Source organism: Odocoileus virginianus, chromosome 28 (genome assembly GCF_023699985.2).
Source record: "Odocoileus virginianus isolate 20LAN1187 ecotype Illinois chromosome 28, Ovbor_1.2, whole genome shotgun sequence".
NCBI classification, from domain to species: Eukaryota; Metazoa; Chordata; class Mammalia; order Artiodactyla; family Cervidae; genus Odocoileus; species Odocoileus virginianus.
Window position 1 is genome coordinate 10221100 of NC_069701.1, and position 17577 is coordinate 10238676.

Below are 17577 nucleotides of genomic sequence, written 5' to 3' on the forward strand. Positions count from 1 at the left end.
TCCACTGGCTTTATAATCATGACTGGTTTAAGTGAGAATCTTTAGCTGGTTACTGTATAAAAATGAAACATTTTATTTTTCCAATACCTGTTAGCATCTATGCTTTGTTCCATCCTATTTCCCACTGACAAGTAGGCTTCCTTAATGGCATTTTAGTTCAAACCTCTAACTGCATTAGTTCTCTCCATTTTGAAATCTCGTGTTTTAGTCAAACCTCTGTCTCTCTTTCCAACATAATTAAGACTTGGGGTCCACCAAAGTGCTCTGGAGTTGATAGAGGCATCATCTGCTCTCTTTCATACCACCCTCTAGACCTTCCTTTCTCTTAGATTACTTCTCTGGTAGTTATGAGGTTCAAAACATGGAAAAATGGCATTTCTTATAACTCATTCACTTTGCTGTACAGTAGAAGCTAACAACATTGTAAAACAACTATACTGCAATAAAAAATTTTTTTAAATAATATGTCATTTAATGTACAGCCCTCTGTCTCAAAAAAAAAAAAAAAACTTATATAACTGTGTCTGGACTGCTTATGGGTACTTCAGCTCCCAGAGCTTTCTGAGATGCTACCCTCATTTGGTTCAAATAAAATTTTCCAAGTCTTTTTTAAAATATGAGAAATAGTGCTTTCTTACCATTGTCCTGTGGCTCTCTCCTTTCTGTTAGTGATCACTAGTGGTGTAGCCTGCATGGGTGGAGAACCAAACCTGCACCAATGCAAAGAGAACTAAGCAAATCCCCACCCAAGATGTGGTCCCCTAGGACCTCCGTCATCTTCAGACTCCCTGGAAGCAGCGCACTGTAGTCTTCTGACGTACTTTGCCCAAGCAGCGTCAGTCCCTCCTCAAAAATATACAATCGCCCTTTCTCATCTGTCCTCAGCAGCTTCAACTGCGAGACTTGCAGACATGAGAAGCACCCATCTTTCCTCCCCTTCAGGTGGAACTTACCCTGGGTTAGTCCTTGCTGCCTTTCTCCTTGCCCAACTTTCTTATCTTCTCCACATCAGCAAAGTCCGTAAGTGGACATAGTCTTGGGAGGGAGATGCTGACCTCCCTTCCTGGAAAAACATAAATTTTAGAAATACTTTTTTATTGGGTACCTTTTCTTGCCTCTAGCTAACAAAAAATCCACTGAATCGCTCCAAACCCATAGGAACACGAGTGAAAGGAATGTGACTTCTATTAGACCAACTGCCCTCCCATCGAAAAAATACCTCCTTCTCCTCTGCCTCTATTTTTGATGGTAAAGAACATCAAACCATTCTACCTCCTCTATTGTAAAAGAAGAAAAAAACTGAGATAGGAGGGGTGAGGGGTCACAGTAGTGCAATAGAAGCATGTGGAGTTCACCTCTCCCCAGTTACATCGGGAACGGGACAATTCTCACAGAGCACGTGCTGAACACTAGCTGAGGACCTCAGACACCTGAAAGGATGAGAAAATCCCCATGCAACCAGGCAGGACAAAAGAAAGCCAAGAGGAAAGGGGAAGGGACCTGCACCCCTGTGGGGGAAGGAGGAGAGGTTCCTGAGCCTGGGGAACCCCCTCTTTCTGGTGGGGAGATCAGCTGGGACAGAAGGGGAGTTTCAGGGGCTCAGAGGAGAGCACAGCAACGAGGCAGGACAGAGTGAGCCCTGCGTGGACGGTCTGTGTCACAGCCCTGCGCCTCCCAGCCTGAGATTCGTGTGTGCTGGTGTGGATGGAGGCCGGGTGCTGGAACCCGGGGTTTGGAGGGTGGACACAGGGAGGGGACTGCTGTCAGCTGCAAAGAGACAGCCTGAAGGGACGAAGGGATGGGCATAAGGGGCTCCACGACAGGGCATGTTTGTGGAAGAAGCCCGGGCCGCCCTTGCTGCCTGCTTCCCCACACGCCTGCCCCAGCCTCCCCAGGCCTGTGCAACTAAGGAGCGAGGGCTGAACTCTCTCCTCTCGGCAGTGGGGACCTTGGATCTACACCTATCCACCTCCCCACCACCCCCAGCACCACCCCCGCTGGCTTTGTACACTCAGCGCCTGCCGACCATCTGAATGAACAAGAGCTCCCACCACTGAGAGGAGTCTAGCATTAGCAACTGTGGGCTTTGCGGGCACACACACTTGGGGATGGGGCCAGGCCACCATCGGAGCTGCCTCCATAGCTCCCGGGGCAGTCCTGGGATCTGGCTTCGGAGACTCGGAGCTGGTAGCCTGGTGAGAACAATGCCTGAGAGAAGCGAGGGCCAGTCGCAGACATAGCTGTGGTTAAGGTGGGGCTGAGAGCAGGGCCAGCAGCCGCGCAGTGTGTGAGCCCGCAGTGGGCGAACAGTGACACAGCAGAGCACGTGCACGGGTGAACCGCGCGAGGAGGAAAGCTCCGCGCCTTCTCTGCCAGCGGCTGTGCTCCAATCCCATCGGCCGCTCGTCGCAGATCAGAAACTCAGCTCAGAAACAGATCTCGGGGTCCCTGCTCCGACCACTAGGGAGCGGACCCTGACCCTGACCGGGCAGTGACAACCTCAGAGCAAGGGGAGATCCACTCAGTATGCAGTGCAGGCTCAGGTCACCTCACCGCCAGCCAGACCTTCTATCAAGGGAACGACGCCCAGCATACATGGAGGAAAGGTGTCTGCATACAGATGGCAGACATCCATATTTTACAGCCCTACCAGCAAAATGGACTTACCGGGTGGCTCAGACAGTAAAGTGTCTGCCTGCAATGCGGGAGACCTGGGTTCAATCCCTGGGTAGGGAAGATCTCCTGGAGAAGGAAATGGCAACCCACTCCAGTGTTCTCACCTGGAAAATCCCATGGACTGAGGAGCCTGGTAGGCTACAGTCAGTGGGGTCACAAAGACTCGGACATGACTGAGCGACTTCACTTTCACTTTCACCAGCAAAAATGGCTGATAGTAAAGAATCTGCCTGCAATGCAGGAGACCCAGGTTTGAGCCCTGGGTCAGGAAGATCCCCTGGAGAAGGAAATGGCAACCCATGTCAGTATTCTCGCCTGGAAAATCCCATGGACAGAGGAGGCTGCCAGGCTATACAGTCCATGGGGTCGCAAGAATCAGGCACAACTTAACACTTTGACTTCACCAGCAAAAAAAATTAAGCCCACACAAGCTACACAGGGACATTCCCACATAAAAATAGCACTCCAAGACAGCCTGCGGGTCAGGCATTCAGAGGAAGAACCCTCAGAGCATTTGGCATTGAAGGCAGGCAGGTCCTGGGTGTGGGGGCACCACAGGGCTGAGAGAAGCAGAGACTCTTGGAGGGCAAACACCAGGTTTCACATATACCGGGACCCAGCACAAGCAATACCTCCTTACAAATACAAATAAACTCAGAGTGGTTTAAAGACCTAAATGTAAGATGGGATACTGTAAAACTCCTAGAGGACAACATAGGCAGAACACTGATACAAATCACAGCAATATCTTTTTTGATCCATCCCCTAGAATAATGAAAATGAAAACAAAAATACATTAAACTTAAAAGCTTTTGCACATCAAAGGGAAACCATCAACAAGTCAAAAAGACAACCCACAGAATGGGAGAAAATATTTGCAAATGATGTGACCAACAAGGGATTAATCTCCAAAATATATCAACAGCTCATGCACCTCAATATCAACAAACAACCCCATCAAAAAAGGAGAGAAAATCTATTAATCAATAGACATTTCTTCAAATAAAATGTACAGAGAGCCAAAAAGCCCATGAAAAATGCTCAACATTGCTAAGTATTAGAGAAATGCGCATCAATACTACAATGAGGTGTCACCTCACACTGGTCAGAAAGGCCATCATCAAAAAATCCACAAACAATAAATGCTGGAAGGAGTATGGAGAAAAGGGAACTCTCCTACACTTTTTGTGGGAAGGTAAATTGATACAAGCATTATGGAGAACAGTATGGAGGGTTCTTAAAAAACTAACTATAGAACTACCATATGATCCAGCAATCCAACTGCTGGGCATACATCCAGAGAAAACCATAATTTGAAAAGACACATGCACCTCAGTATATACTGCAGCACTGTTTACAATAGCCAAGACAGATGAATGGACAAAGAAGATGTGGTCACATATAACACACACACACACATATATATAATGGACTATAACTCAGCCATAAAAAAGAATGAAATAATGCCATTTGCAGCAAAATAGATAGACCTAGAGATTATCATATAAGTGAAGTAAGTCAGAGGAATTCAAGTATCATATAATATCGCTTATATACGGAATCTAGTAAAAAATTACACAAATGAACTTATTTACAAAGCATAAACTGACTCGCAGATCTAGAAATCAAACTTATGGTTAGTACGAGGGAGACATGGGAGGAAGTAATAAATTAGCAGATTGGGATTAACATGTACACACTACTACATGTAAAATAGATAACTAATAAGGACCTGCTGTATAGCACAGGGAAGTCCACCCAATATTCTGTAATAACCTACATGGGAAGAGAATCTGAAAAAGAATATATACATAACTGTTTCACTTTACACCTAAAACTAACACTGCTGCTGCTGCTGATAACACTACATTGTAAATTAACTATACTCCAACAAAACTTTTTCAAAAAAACAGAGATAGTAGTGTTTCACTAAATAGAAACTTAGCTCTGAAAGAACCAAGTAACTTTTCTCAATAATAAACTACTATATTCACTGTGATATTTGTTCTATTTCTTTTTTTAAAAAAAGAAGTTCTCAGTAAATACTTCCTAGCATTTGGTTCTATAATAGTATACAAGATGGTCTAGATCATGGATCCTCACCAGACTCTCAGTGTTCAAATCCAGGCTAAGGAATTCACTAGCTATGTGACAGCAAGTTACTTGGTTTCTTTGTGCCTCAGTTTCCTAATATATAAAATAGAAATACTGATGATATTTCCTTATCCAGTTCTTTTAAGAATTAAAATTACATATATGTTTAATTTTTATATTAGTACTAGCATTATATGTGTATTTGCTATAGTCGTTGTTGCTGTTATTGTTATACATAATGTAAATCAATAAGGCATGAGAGTTTCTCATCTATATCAAATAAGGCTTTATTAAAAGTCAGTCACTGGTATCTTTGCTATATTCTGGAGAGGCATATTTCTATATACATAATAATCATTTGTGGAAGCAATTCAAACCACTCTGAGCTTGCCTCGTTGCTGAGTTAATATACATATTAAAAGTACCTTGATTACCAAGATTATATTTATATGCTTATTAAACAAGGAAAGAACAACCTAAGCTTTTTCTACTTATCAGCTTCTTCTCAGGTCCAAAAGAATAATTTAGGACCAGAATAAGGAATGCTCTTACATTACTGGTATATATATATCTCTTAAAAAGTTAAAGCAAAGGGACTACTTAAACACAGGAGAGGAACTAGCCTTTGCGGCCTGTGAATAGTCTCCACTTGGACATGAGAACATCCATCAGTCAGGACCTGCAGTGCAAGTTTATGCAGGCTTGTGATTGTACCCTCCGTACTACACTCCTTCTAGAAAGTACCATGCTTTAGAAAAACGCTTCCACAAAACTCAGTTGGTTGTCGCATCCTCCAGAGAACTACGATTGGTTTTGAATTCTACAGGTTAAATTGGATATGTGGAAAGGACCAAGGAAAGACATCCAGGGTTAAAGGGATCGGACAGCATTTTATCAAGCAAACACTGACAGGATTAGGACTCTTTGAAGAAGAAAGCTTCATCAGGTGCTTAATGAGATCATATTCAAAACGTAATTTATTGGAAATAAAAATAGTATAAATCCATGGTATTTCTTCAAGGGAAAAGAAAAAAAGAAACTAACATTCATTGAGTGCTTATTAGGTGCCAGGCTATCTATCCATCCATCCTTCCAGCCATCTACCTATCTTATCTGATTTTATTTCCTAACAGTCTTAAGAAACAGGCATCTTTTTTTTTCTCTAAAAAATGATCCTCAGAGACATTAAGTAATTTTCCCAAAGACCCTTACGTAGAAAATAGCAAGCCTAGATTTGAAATCTAATTTGACTTCACTCTACAACTCCATTTCCTATAATGTGGCATGAAAAAGACTTTATTGAGTTGGAAATCAGTGGTCACGCCATTTATTAGCTACCTTCAGACTAAGCTGGACATAGTGAAGAATTTCCTAGGATAAAAAATGATAAAGAAGTAGAACCGACTCTGTGCCTAGAAGTCTAAGTAGAATGAATAGCCCATCATCTGGCATGGCACTGGAGGCCACGTGCAGGCTAAGGTGTTATTCGTGGTGGAGGCGAGGGTGTTGGGGCTGAGCTTACCACTGGCCTCCACCTCACCCTCCTAGTTCCTTAAACAGACCTCCTTTAGCAGTGCGCAGGGTGGCTATCATTCCACAGTTTAGTCTTTACACAGAGAAGCCTTCCTTCAAGCTATGCTGAACAATGGCATTTCCTGCTAGAGCTGTTTCCAAACCTTTTCTTTCTTTCTTCTTGTTCACAAAAGCTTATTAGCAGCTGCCAATCAGCATTCTTTAGCATTTTGCACTGTTTTCCACTTGAGTGAAATGGCCTCTGTGATAAATGCAATTGCTAACGCTAATCCTCTGTCAAGATGAAGCCAAAAAATGTGCAGGCCTTACCCTGATGTCGTAACAGAGTGACCCCCATTTCTCAAAAACAGGAAATGGTATCCTCGACTAGGTCCCGTTGTTTCAACTGGTATAAAGCAGTTTGTTTCTCTCTCATTAATAAGGCACCATGAAAAATATTCTGTTCTTTGCAATCATGGGAAAAAACTGACTCTGGAATCAAAGAAGTAGTTTTTGAATCCTGACCTTTCTGCCATCTACTGTTAATCTTAAACAGGACACATCCCGTCTATAAGCATGAACTTCCTATTCAGCCAAAGGGAGAAAAGCATAGAACTCACCACCTTTCTGTAATAAGTACTAGCTGGGGCTTCCCAAGTGGCTCAGTGGTTAAGAACCCACCTGCAATGCAGAAGACGCAAGTTCATCCCCTGGGTCCGGAAGATCCCCTGGAGAAGCAAATGGCAACCCACTCCAGTATTCTTGCTGGAGAATTCCATGTAAAGAGGAGCCTGGCAGGCTATGGTCCATGGGGTCGCAAAGAGTCAGACACAACTGAGTGGCTAAATAGCAACAGCAAAGTACTAGTTGAATATATGCTTCATCCCAGTGTTCTGAGAAAACAAAACTCATTTTTAAAGCCTGAATTAGTTTGAAGACCTATGTTGAATGCTTATTATTAAATACATATATATATGTACCTATGTATGTAAAACATTTCTTGATAGAAAATATTTGAGACAGAATTAACCTTGCATTGCTGGAATATTTGGAAGGCGACACCTTAGTAATTCTCTCCAAAGCCCAGAACACTAGTTTATGCTATATCTGCCCTGCTGACCATCAAATACATAGATAATGTGGCAAAAGGTCGTTGTCACTGTACACCTAGTGGGAGAGGTATTTTACATTTTGTGTAGGTCACTGGGCCTTTAGCAGTTTTCCCATTAAGGTGTAATACTGCTGAAAGTAGGTAATCAGCTGAAATTGGAAATTTCATTATTTGAAAACTCTCCTTCCTGACGCCTTCATGAAAAAGCAACTACATAGGATATTTATAAAAATAAATGTACTTTAAAAGGCCATATGTTTATGTATTTTTCACCTAAATTGCTACTACTTGACATAAGATAAGTGAAAATATTTCAGATTCCCAGTTAATTTGATCCATAGAGACAACAGAACTATCTCATTGAGCCTCTTCACAGAGTTACTGCGGTTTCTTAAATTGATATCTGAATCATCCAGAGCTATGCCAGACATAACGAGGCAGAATAACATCCCCATTAACAATGTGAGCGCCTTGCTCCAGGTTCAAGTTGACAGATGCAGCCCACATCTTAATCTCCTCTTCCTCCTGAGACCCCATTAAAAAGAAGCTAATGGAATAACAAAAAAGGGCGAGAGGACAGTCCCATAACTATAAAGGAAATGAGAGGGGGCGTGAAAGGCCAGAAGATTTCAGCACACTGCTGCATGACAGAAAGCAGATGGAAGGGTAGAGACGGAAGAGACAGCGAGGCAGCCCCTGCCTTAGATCACCTGCAGGAGAAGGGCATGTGCTATGGCTCCGGGGCACCTCGCCCGTGGCGGTCTGTGTGACTGCCGTCTCCTGGCGATGTGTTTCCAGGGCTGCCTCCCACAAACGGCCCTCCACCGCGAAGCTGCCTTGTAGAGAGGAGCCCACAGCACACAGGGGAGCATATCTGCCTCACAGAGCCCAGGAAACCCGGAGACTGCGGGATGGTGACAACAGACAGCCCCGAGAGCAGAGCCTGAGAACAGGATGATGTGACAAGATGCCCCCACTCAGCAGGCACACCCCTGCATACAGAGCAGCTACCAGGCAAGTCCGACCACCAGTCAGAAATGAACTCTCTGTGCTAAAGAAACAGGATGACTCTCCTGAGGACCCGAAGTAAGCGAGTTTGAATGGCGCCTCACACCAAAGCCCTGCTCCATGCGCTAGCTGGGGCTTCCCAGGCGGCTCAGTGGTAAAGAATCCGCCTGCCAGTGCAGGAGCCGCGGGTTCCATCCCTGGGTCAGGAAGATCCTCTGGAGAAGGAAATGGCAGCCCACTCCAGTATTGCCTGGAAAATCCCATGCAGAGAGGAGACTGGAGGGCTACAGTCCCTAGGTTTGCAAAGACTCAGACACAACTGACTGATGGTGTGTGTGTGTGTGCGCGCGCTAATTAGGGAGAAAGTTTCAGGTTTGCCCCTCTAACCTGAAGTTTTCCAGTAAAAAAGCTTTGCCCTTATGTGCAACGCTCTCTGAAGCCTTTCCACCACTTTGTTCTTAAACGTGAACAGACAACCACAGGTTACCAAATATTTTAACAAACCTACCAAGGGACAGAAACAGAATTAAAACACACATAACAAAGACTACCCCAGATAACTCTGGAACAAAACAGAACTTAATGAAATGAAGCTGACCCTTGAACAATGTGAATTCAAACTGCAGGTCCACTTATATGTGGATATTTTTCAATAATAAATGCTCTAGTACTGTACTACCCACAGGTGGTTGGATTCAAAGATGTGGGGTAAACTCAGATATGGAGGGCTAACCATCAATTAGATTCACCCCCACCCTTTGTTCAAGGGTCAGCTGCTCTAGCATAAGCATATGTTTAGCAATAGGGAGATAACCACTAGAATTAAAACTGAAATGGTGAAAAGCAATTGCCTCTGGGAAGCCAGGTAGGCTTCTCAGGAGAGGTAACAGAAACTGCGTTTTGAAGAATGTGTTTGGAAATAGTCAGGGGTTAAAAAGAAAAGAAAATCATGTGCAAAAAAACCTGGAAGTATTTTCCTAATACTGCAAAGACTAAGAAGTATCATCAGCTAGTCAAATACTTCCTTTTGTCCAGTAGAGGGCATACATTATTTTATATTACCTTAAAAAATCATTTTAGCAACAATACAGAGGCAGAATTTTCTAGAAACTAGCATTTTCACATCAATAAAATAGCTGCCCTGAAAAGTGTTGACGACCCTCTATGAATCGAAGGAATCCATGTGGAGTGGATAGTCTGTCTAAGTGACCCCAACCAAAAAATTTCTCCCAAATCCAGATATCAGTAAGCCCAAGGAGAACCAGTAAGTGGTCTTGCCTTTAAACAAATGCATCTAAGGGAGCCCATCATCTCGGGTTAACTGGTCTGTGGTGCTATCACTGTCTTTCTTGCTCAGTGAAACAGGCCTGTCTCTGGAGGGATAACCATGCACCTCTGTTTGGCGCAAGACTGTCCCTCTCCACACTCTTAAGACCGTGACAGGCTCTTGAGACCGTGCGTTGGTGGGGCCAGGAAGCCTCTGTCGTTCCCACATTAGGCCTGAACAGTTGGCCTTTCCGAGGAACACTCTGAACAGGACCTCGACTGGAATCATTTGCCCTTTTGTTCTCTAGCCAGCTCCTTTACCTTCATGGGAGACGCTCTTTTAAAACTAACATACTTCCATTTCCCAAAATAATGCTGATTTAAAGTAGTCAGTCTTCTTAGTCTAAGTGCCTAGATATTTACTTCCAAAATATACAGTTACTGTAGAAAGCGGAAGCATTTCTGACCTGAGAATCTGGAGACCTGGGTTCTAGGTTCAAGTCAGCCACCTCCGTGTGATTTTGAGCGGATCTCAGTTACCTCATATACAAAGTGATGAGGTTGAGTTGAAGAAACAAAGTCCTAGATTCTTTCCCACTCTATAACACTGTATAATTTTGTAAATTTTAAAGGATATAAAATTTTGGTTTCTGGGAATTCTCTGTCAGTCCAGTGGTTAAGACTCCACACTCCCAAACACAGGGAGCGCAGGTTGGTTCCCTGTTAGGGAGCTAAGATCCCTCATGTGACACGGTATAGCCACAAAAATAAATAAATAAAAGTGTGGCTTCTGGACTTGTAGAACTATTTCCAGATGTGGAACCTAAGGGACCAATGGGCTGTAAACAACTGGCCCTCAGGAGAAGCTGGCTTGAGTTATCCCTACCCACTCGCTCACGGAGCAGCCATCTTTTAGGATTCGGAGCAGCCATCTTTGAGGATTCTCAGCAGCGTGCATGGTCAGCTTCCGCCAGCACATTTCTGCACCCTGTGCCTCAAGAGCAGTGCTACGCCGTGCTTCCCAGTGTAACTAAGGGGGCCCAATGTGCTGAGAAATACACTGAATATACTGCAAATCTGAAAGAGAAACTTTATTCAGGTTGTACAGTTTCGGGGGTCCGTGGGTAAAAATCTTCGTTTACCACAGAAATGTAATGTCTTCACCAAAACAGAGGGGCAGGTTGGGTTACTGAAGAGGATTTCTGTATACTTTTAAAATGTATTAAAACAATATATATGGTTGTTACCCTCTTTATTTTGCCCTCTGCCAACTGAAGAATTTATTTAGGGAGAATACAGGAAAATTAAGGAGACAAAGAGCTAGTTGATGTTTATAAATTCTTGAAAGAAATCAAATTCTACTCCTCCCACCAAAATGAAACAAAACAAAACTTCTGATTATAGTTCAATAAAGACAGACCAGCTTCTTGGGTAAGATTCCGGGCCTTACTTTTGCCACCAGGTACCTGCATAGAAAGACCAAGAACGCTTATGGTCCCCCCCGTTCCATCTGGTAAGGGGAGAGGGACCTTCAGAGCTTGAATCTCAGAATCAGAGGAGCAGATGACCCCAGATAATCTCTGTTTCCCCTAGTTACCATCATGTGATTTTATTTCTCCTCTTGTCCCTGCAGTTTCCACCTCGGCTCCTAGTGGAGCTGTCAGCTCATTTTTCTTAGCCCAGTTTCTACTGGCCTACTGCTTCTTTTTGCCATTTCTTTACTCCATATGACATCCTTTCCTGGGCCTTACAATCTTTCTTCCTTACATCTGTAAAGCTGAAAATATAAAAGGTGTCATCACAGCAAACTTTAAGGATTGCCAAAAATTTATCAGTGCTAAAGAAGTGCTGAGGTTACAGAGAGCTGGAAAATATTTAAGAGCTACCAATTCATAGGCTTCTGTTTGTAATTCTTTCACAGGACTTGGATTTCTATCGCCATCTGCTGTTGAAATAACAACTGTCATTTTTGGGTTTTTGGTTTTTGATTTTTAATTGTCCAATGCCTTGTATAGCACAGACAGAAGTTTCCAAATTTGGAATTTCAAGTAAAATATCAAAAAGATATTTTAGAAGAAGACATTGAGAATCTAGACTTATATTTTTCCAAGTAAAGACTTTTATAAACATTAACCATTTTCATCATTATTCCATTGAGGGAAACCTTCCTTAAAACAAAGAAAATAGGAAAGATGTAAAAACAGGAGTGTAGGCATCATGAAAGCAGGCAATTCAGAGACATAGTAAAGTTCAAAAACGATATTTTCTATATTCAAATGCTAAAAATATAGCATGAACTACTACATATTTAACAGTAGCTGATATGTTGTAGGTGTTTTATGTGGATCTTATTTGGGTTCAATGGTGATTATTGTCATTATATATGAGAATACTAACCCACTTTATGGATGAGGACACGGGGGCTTAGAGGAGTTAAGGGTGGTGCCTAAGGTCCACAGCCAGGAAGTGGCAGAATTGAGACTGAAACCCACATTTCTAAGTCAACATCTCACTTGCTTCCCTGATAGCTCAGCTGGTAAAGAATCCGCCTGCAATGCAGGAGACCCGGGATTTATCCCTGGGTCGGCAAGATCCCCCGGAGAAGGGAATGGCAATCCACTCCAGTATTCTTGCCTGGAGAGTCCCATGGACAGAGGAGCCTGGTGGGCTGCCGTCTACGGGGTCGGGTTGCACAGAGTCAGACATGACTCAGGGACACACACACACCCTTTCCTGCCTCCTCAGAATTCCATGTGTTTTGTTATTACAAATTGGCCAATTTGGAGGCATAAGTAAGACATCGAAATCCAGTGTGGAACTCAACATGATTCCTGGGGTTTTGAAAGTTGTTGTTTTAGTCATTGTTAAAAATCTAGTTACACAACAGAAGTAGAATAACCACCTAAGGCGATTTCACTGAACCTGCAACATGCTGAATTAGAAAAGACAGAGGAATGATTTTCCCCACTGTTAGCATCTGTTTCACCTTGCAGAACTAGGAAGAAACCTTGAAGTGACAGATTAGGAGTCTGGCTCTCAAGAGTTTCTGGGCTACCCTGTTCAGTGGCCTTGCACACAGAGGTTGCTCAGTGCCAAGCAGCTGGGATTTATCTTAGATGCCACAGAACCCACGAGGGAGTTTGGGTTTGGGGTTTTCTATAAATAGCCCTTCTTTTCTGTGTGCACAGTTCAATGCCAACATGATGACTTACCCCTGCATATATTCCTTGGAAAGCTTTTCATTTTTAAATAAATTGGTTTAATAAAGGACTTATAGTAAACTGTGAAGAAACTTCCTCCTCATTATTGTATAATTAAACATATTTGAAACAGTGTGCTGCAGAATAGTCAACTAGAAAATTGCTCCTCTTAATCAATACTCATTATAATTAATGCTGATAATAATGTGATCACCCATGACATTGACTGAGATGGCATTGAAAAGCTAATTAATGAATGAAGCAAGGAGGAATAAAGAGAGCATCCAGTTGTTAGACCAGTAAAAAATGAATACGGCAAACATGATTCCACAACAGGATTTAGCTGCCCAAACTGTCAAGAAGCTTTATCAATCACAAACCTAGTACCATTGTTCTAGTACCATTCTGCTCTTTATATTTGCACCATTATCTCTCTTTGAACACTGTCCTTTTTTAGCATCTTTCTAGGACTAAGGCTGCCTTCACTGATTTGAATCTGTTTGTAATCAATCAATAAATTTAATTGGAATTATAATGATGAGCCATGAGATGGAGCCTGTCCTCTGTCTGATAGGAGGAAGTGGACATGAATCATACAAACAAATGTTAAGTCTACACCTGGGCCAAGTGCCATAAAAATGTGGCCTGTGATGCTCTGAGTGTCTGGAATAGGGGATCTGACCTCCTCAGGAAGGTCAAGGCGGCCTTGGAAATCTCTGAACGAGGACGCATTAACTGGGCAGAGGGAAGAAAGGGCCATCACCAACAGCTGCACAAACAATGATTACAAATGTGTCTGAGTGTATTTCTGAGATGAGCACAGACTAGAACAACGTGAATTCAGTAGAGCTTGCCATTTAGAAATTTATAATAAGGAGGCTGACTCACGGTTGGCTGTCTCCTCCAGAGAGACCATTTGATGGAGATTTCCAGTGCTTATCAGTAATATATGATCTCAGCATAGATGCGATTCTCTAAATCCCGTCTCTGAGCAGTTGCGCTCTTCCAGTGTGCTCCTGTCTGTCTGTCTGACCTATTTGTTTGCGTGTTTATCTGCCTACGTGCCAGAACTTTGAGACCCTTCCTCACTGCTGCTATAGCCACCTGGCTGCTCTCCTTCTCTCCCAACCCTCCCCGGCCCCTTTTATTTTCTGTCTTTTTTCCCTTTCCCCTTCCTTTTCCTATAAACTTTCTCCTCCTCCTCTTCTTTTACCTTTGATTCTCTGTCCATTTTTTTGTCTTTTTCTCCTCTTTTGCTGTTCGTCCTGAAGGTAGGCTTATGTTTGTACAGTGCAATGCAGTTCGCAAAGGCATCTCAAGGACATCATTCCCTTTGGCCCCAATAACAATTTAATTTAAGGGAGGCTGAGTAAGAATCATTGATCTTGTTTACAGAAGTGTCAGAAGGTAAATGGCTTTTTCAAATTCGTGTATCTGGAAAGGGAAGAGCCTTGACTGTAACACAGATACCTCCCATCCCCACGCTCTCACCACTAGACCACCTTATCTCAACAGAAATGTTGAAGACATCCTGACACATTTTTTTAGGCTCATCTTTTAGGGTCCTTCTCTGTTATTCACAAAGTTGAGTCTAATCCTAAGTCATGGTCAAGGGAGGTGGGGTGGTTATGGTTATTCATCCATCACATGAGTATAAACAGCTTCAGGCTCATCTGATGAATATTCACTGGACATTGCATTTGACCTTGACCTGAACCACTTATAAAGAATGATTTTCACTGTATATTTTTCCTTGCCTGCCTATGACCTGGGAGGTGGCATGGCTCTGAAGAGCAGGAAATGAAGAAGATTGCTTTGAGGATCATTTATATGCCTTCATTAGATTACTCATCTTGAGACATCCATCTTTATGTATCCAAACTGAATCTGATGTCTCTGCATGTATTGTTATTCCCTCAGAGACCCTCCAATTTCATTAGGATTTCTGTTTACTTCCTTCTCCTGGCCAATTATAAAAGAGGCTAAAGAAAGAGTTCATTCATACCCTATGCCATAAGCCAGATGCCCCTCTATTACCAGAAAAACAGTCAGCAGTCTTTCTCCTTTATTTAATCTCTCTGCTGATTTCCAGTCCTGGTAGATATTTACGCCACTGAAGTATGCTTTTAAGCTGTGGATCAGCAACCTTTGACTGATGGATCAAGTCGGTTAAGGTTTCTGCTTGTTACATGGAAAACTCAGACTGCTCACGACGATGTATATAAGGAGACAATCACCACCCATCCATTCAGTCAGTAATTTGACTGATGAGTCTCTCATTCATTCTTTCCTTCAGCTAAGTGTTTTCTGAGTACCTAGTACATGCCGAACACTCTAGCGAGGCCCTTGAGAAAATCAAGGAGAAAATGGCCCATTTCCTGCCCTTGCGGAGCATAGTCTAGTGGGAGTGATAGAATGTTGAAAATTGCAATAATTCACTGAGCTTGCATTGAGGTAATTTCAGGACAAAAGAAAAAGCAGTTGACTTGGGGAAAACTAGTAGCACTGTTCCGATGTGCATTCCTGACTCAATGGACACGAGTTTGAGCAAATTCTGAGAGATGGTGAAGGACAAGGAAGCCTGGATGCCACAGTCTGTGGAGTCGCAAAGAGTTGGACATGACTTAGCAACTGAGCAAGAACAAAACCCAAGGAGAAAAGAGCACCCTCTTTAGGCTGAGGAATTTTCATGCTCACATGGGCTGTTATCAAGAATTGGGACTTTTCCTTTCCCCAGATCTGTAAAAGCTGCATGGAAGTATAGAAGAAAGTCATGTTTGTCACAGCCTATTCAATCCTGCAGTAGAGAATGTCCCTGTGGTCGAGCATTAATTATGCACCTTAATGGGAAAACTGCATTTCAATATCAATGTTGCATGATAGTAAAATGTGCAAACGTCTCTCCCCTGATAGTGCTTTTTCTGCACCTCTGAGACACTTGCTTGTCCTCAAGTCCCTCTCCTCTGTCTAGCAGTCTGGAATAATTTAGAGAATACAGCCTTTTGATTTAACTCAACCTTCATTTAAAACTGGCTCTTAAGAGCTGCATCACCTTGAGCTATGATTGAAACTTCTCTGTTTCTTTACTCTACAGAGAAGTGACTCATACCTACTTCATAAGATTGTTTTAAGAGTTTATTTTTTTTTAATATGTAAATATCCTAGCACAGGAGGTTTTAGTAGGAATTAGCGTTCTCTTCTCCGTCCCTATATTCCATCTGCTCCTCTTCTTTCTGATGTGCCAGGACTTGGTCCCTCTTCCTCCACTCCAGGAATCAATTAACAAGCAAATGAAATCTCCATCCATTGTCCACGGAACAGACTTTTCCTGTGCACCTCTTGTGTGCCCTTAGGGAGATATCATCAGTAGTGTGGAAGACAGAATAGCGCCCACAGCAGAGAAACAAAGGAAGAAAAAAGAGTATGCCAGTTTAGAAAAAGACATCAAGAGTTCAAATGCCCTTCCAGACCCCCAGAAATGCATTTCATAATGGTAGACTTTTGGAAAGAGTTGCAGATATGAAAAGGATACTTCTGGGTAAAGTGTCTCTTCAACCTAATTCCTTATTTTACACATAACAGAATAAGTTCAGAGCCCACACAGTCGTATGCAGCTCTCATACATGTGCCCACAGATGCTCCTGCCCTACCACCTGGGTCTCCACTGATCACCATTCTATTAAAAGGGTTTGAGAAACTTGCACAGACAATGTTGAAGCTGAAACTCCAGTACTTTGGCCACCTGATGCAAAGAGCTGACTCATTTGAGAAGACCCTGATGCTGGGAAAGATTGAGGGCAGAAAGAGAAGGAGACAATAGAGGAAGAGATGGTTGGATGGCATCACCAACTCAATGGACATGAGTTTGGGTGAACTCTGGGAGTTAGTGATGGACAGGGAGGCCCGGCGTGCTGCAGTTCATGGGGTTGCAAAGAGTCGGACACGACTGAGCGACTGAACTGAACTGTACATACATATCCCTCAGAGCCTTTCTTGACGACCAACATAACATTAAATTCCCGCCACACAACTTATTGCTTGTAGCTGTTATGTTTCATGTACAGGAGTTTCTCCCGTACTTTAGGTACAGAACTCCTAAGGGTGGCTCCGAGGTTCTGTCTGTCAGGTACTTATGAAGCAATCTCCCTAGCATGACTGTGTTTAGTAAATCATGCTTTGGTAAAGTTTCTTCTCCTACTATGACCTAAAGAATCGGGGATTCTTTGCCTGAGTGACTGATTGTCTCAGTCACTTCCAGTCATTTTTTCTTTTTTAACTAAAGGAGATAAGCCAACTGATCTTACAAGGTATAAGGTAACGGAAGCAAAGACTTTGAAGGCAATTAGGAGTATGAATGCTGCTGCTACCGCTTTTAATTGGTCAACCTTGAACAAGAACCTTAACCTTTCTTGTCTCATCTTTAAATGAAGAAAACAATACCTAACTTGTAAGGACGATATTAAGTATTAAATACCCATGTATTCAGTTGCTTAGTCATGTCCGACTCATAGTAGCCCGTAATACAAGTTGGTGTGTGCTGCGTCGCTTCAGTCATGTCCGACTCTGTGACCCTATGGACTGTACCCCACCGGGCTGCTCTGGAGAACACTGGAGTGAGTTGCCATGCCCTCCTCCAAGGGATCTTCCCAACCCAGGGATCGAACCTGAGTCTCTTACTTCTGCATATGCAGATGGGTTCTTTACCCCTCG

The 17577-nt window shown here is 42.9% G+C and overlaps 1 protein-coding gene across 26 annotated transcripts in view; it reads left to right on the plus strand.

The window, feature by feature from the left end:
- Positions 1 to 17577, plus strand: part of DLG2 (discs large MAGUK scaffold protein 2) — a 2233668-nt gene that overhangs the window by 1768297 nt on the left and 447794 nt on the right. The window lies entirely within an intron of this gene.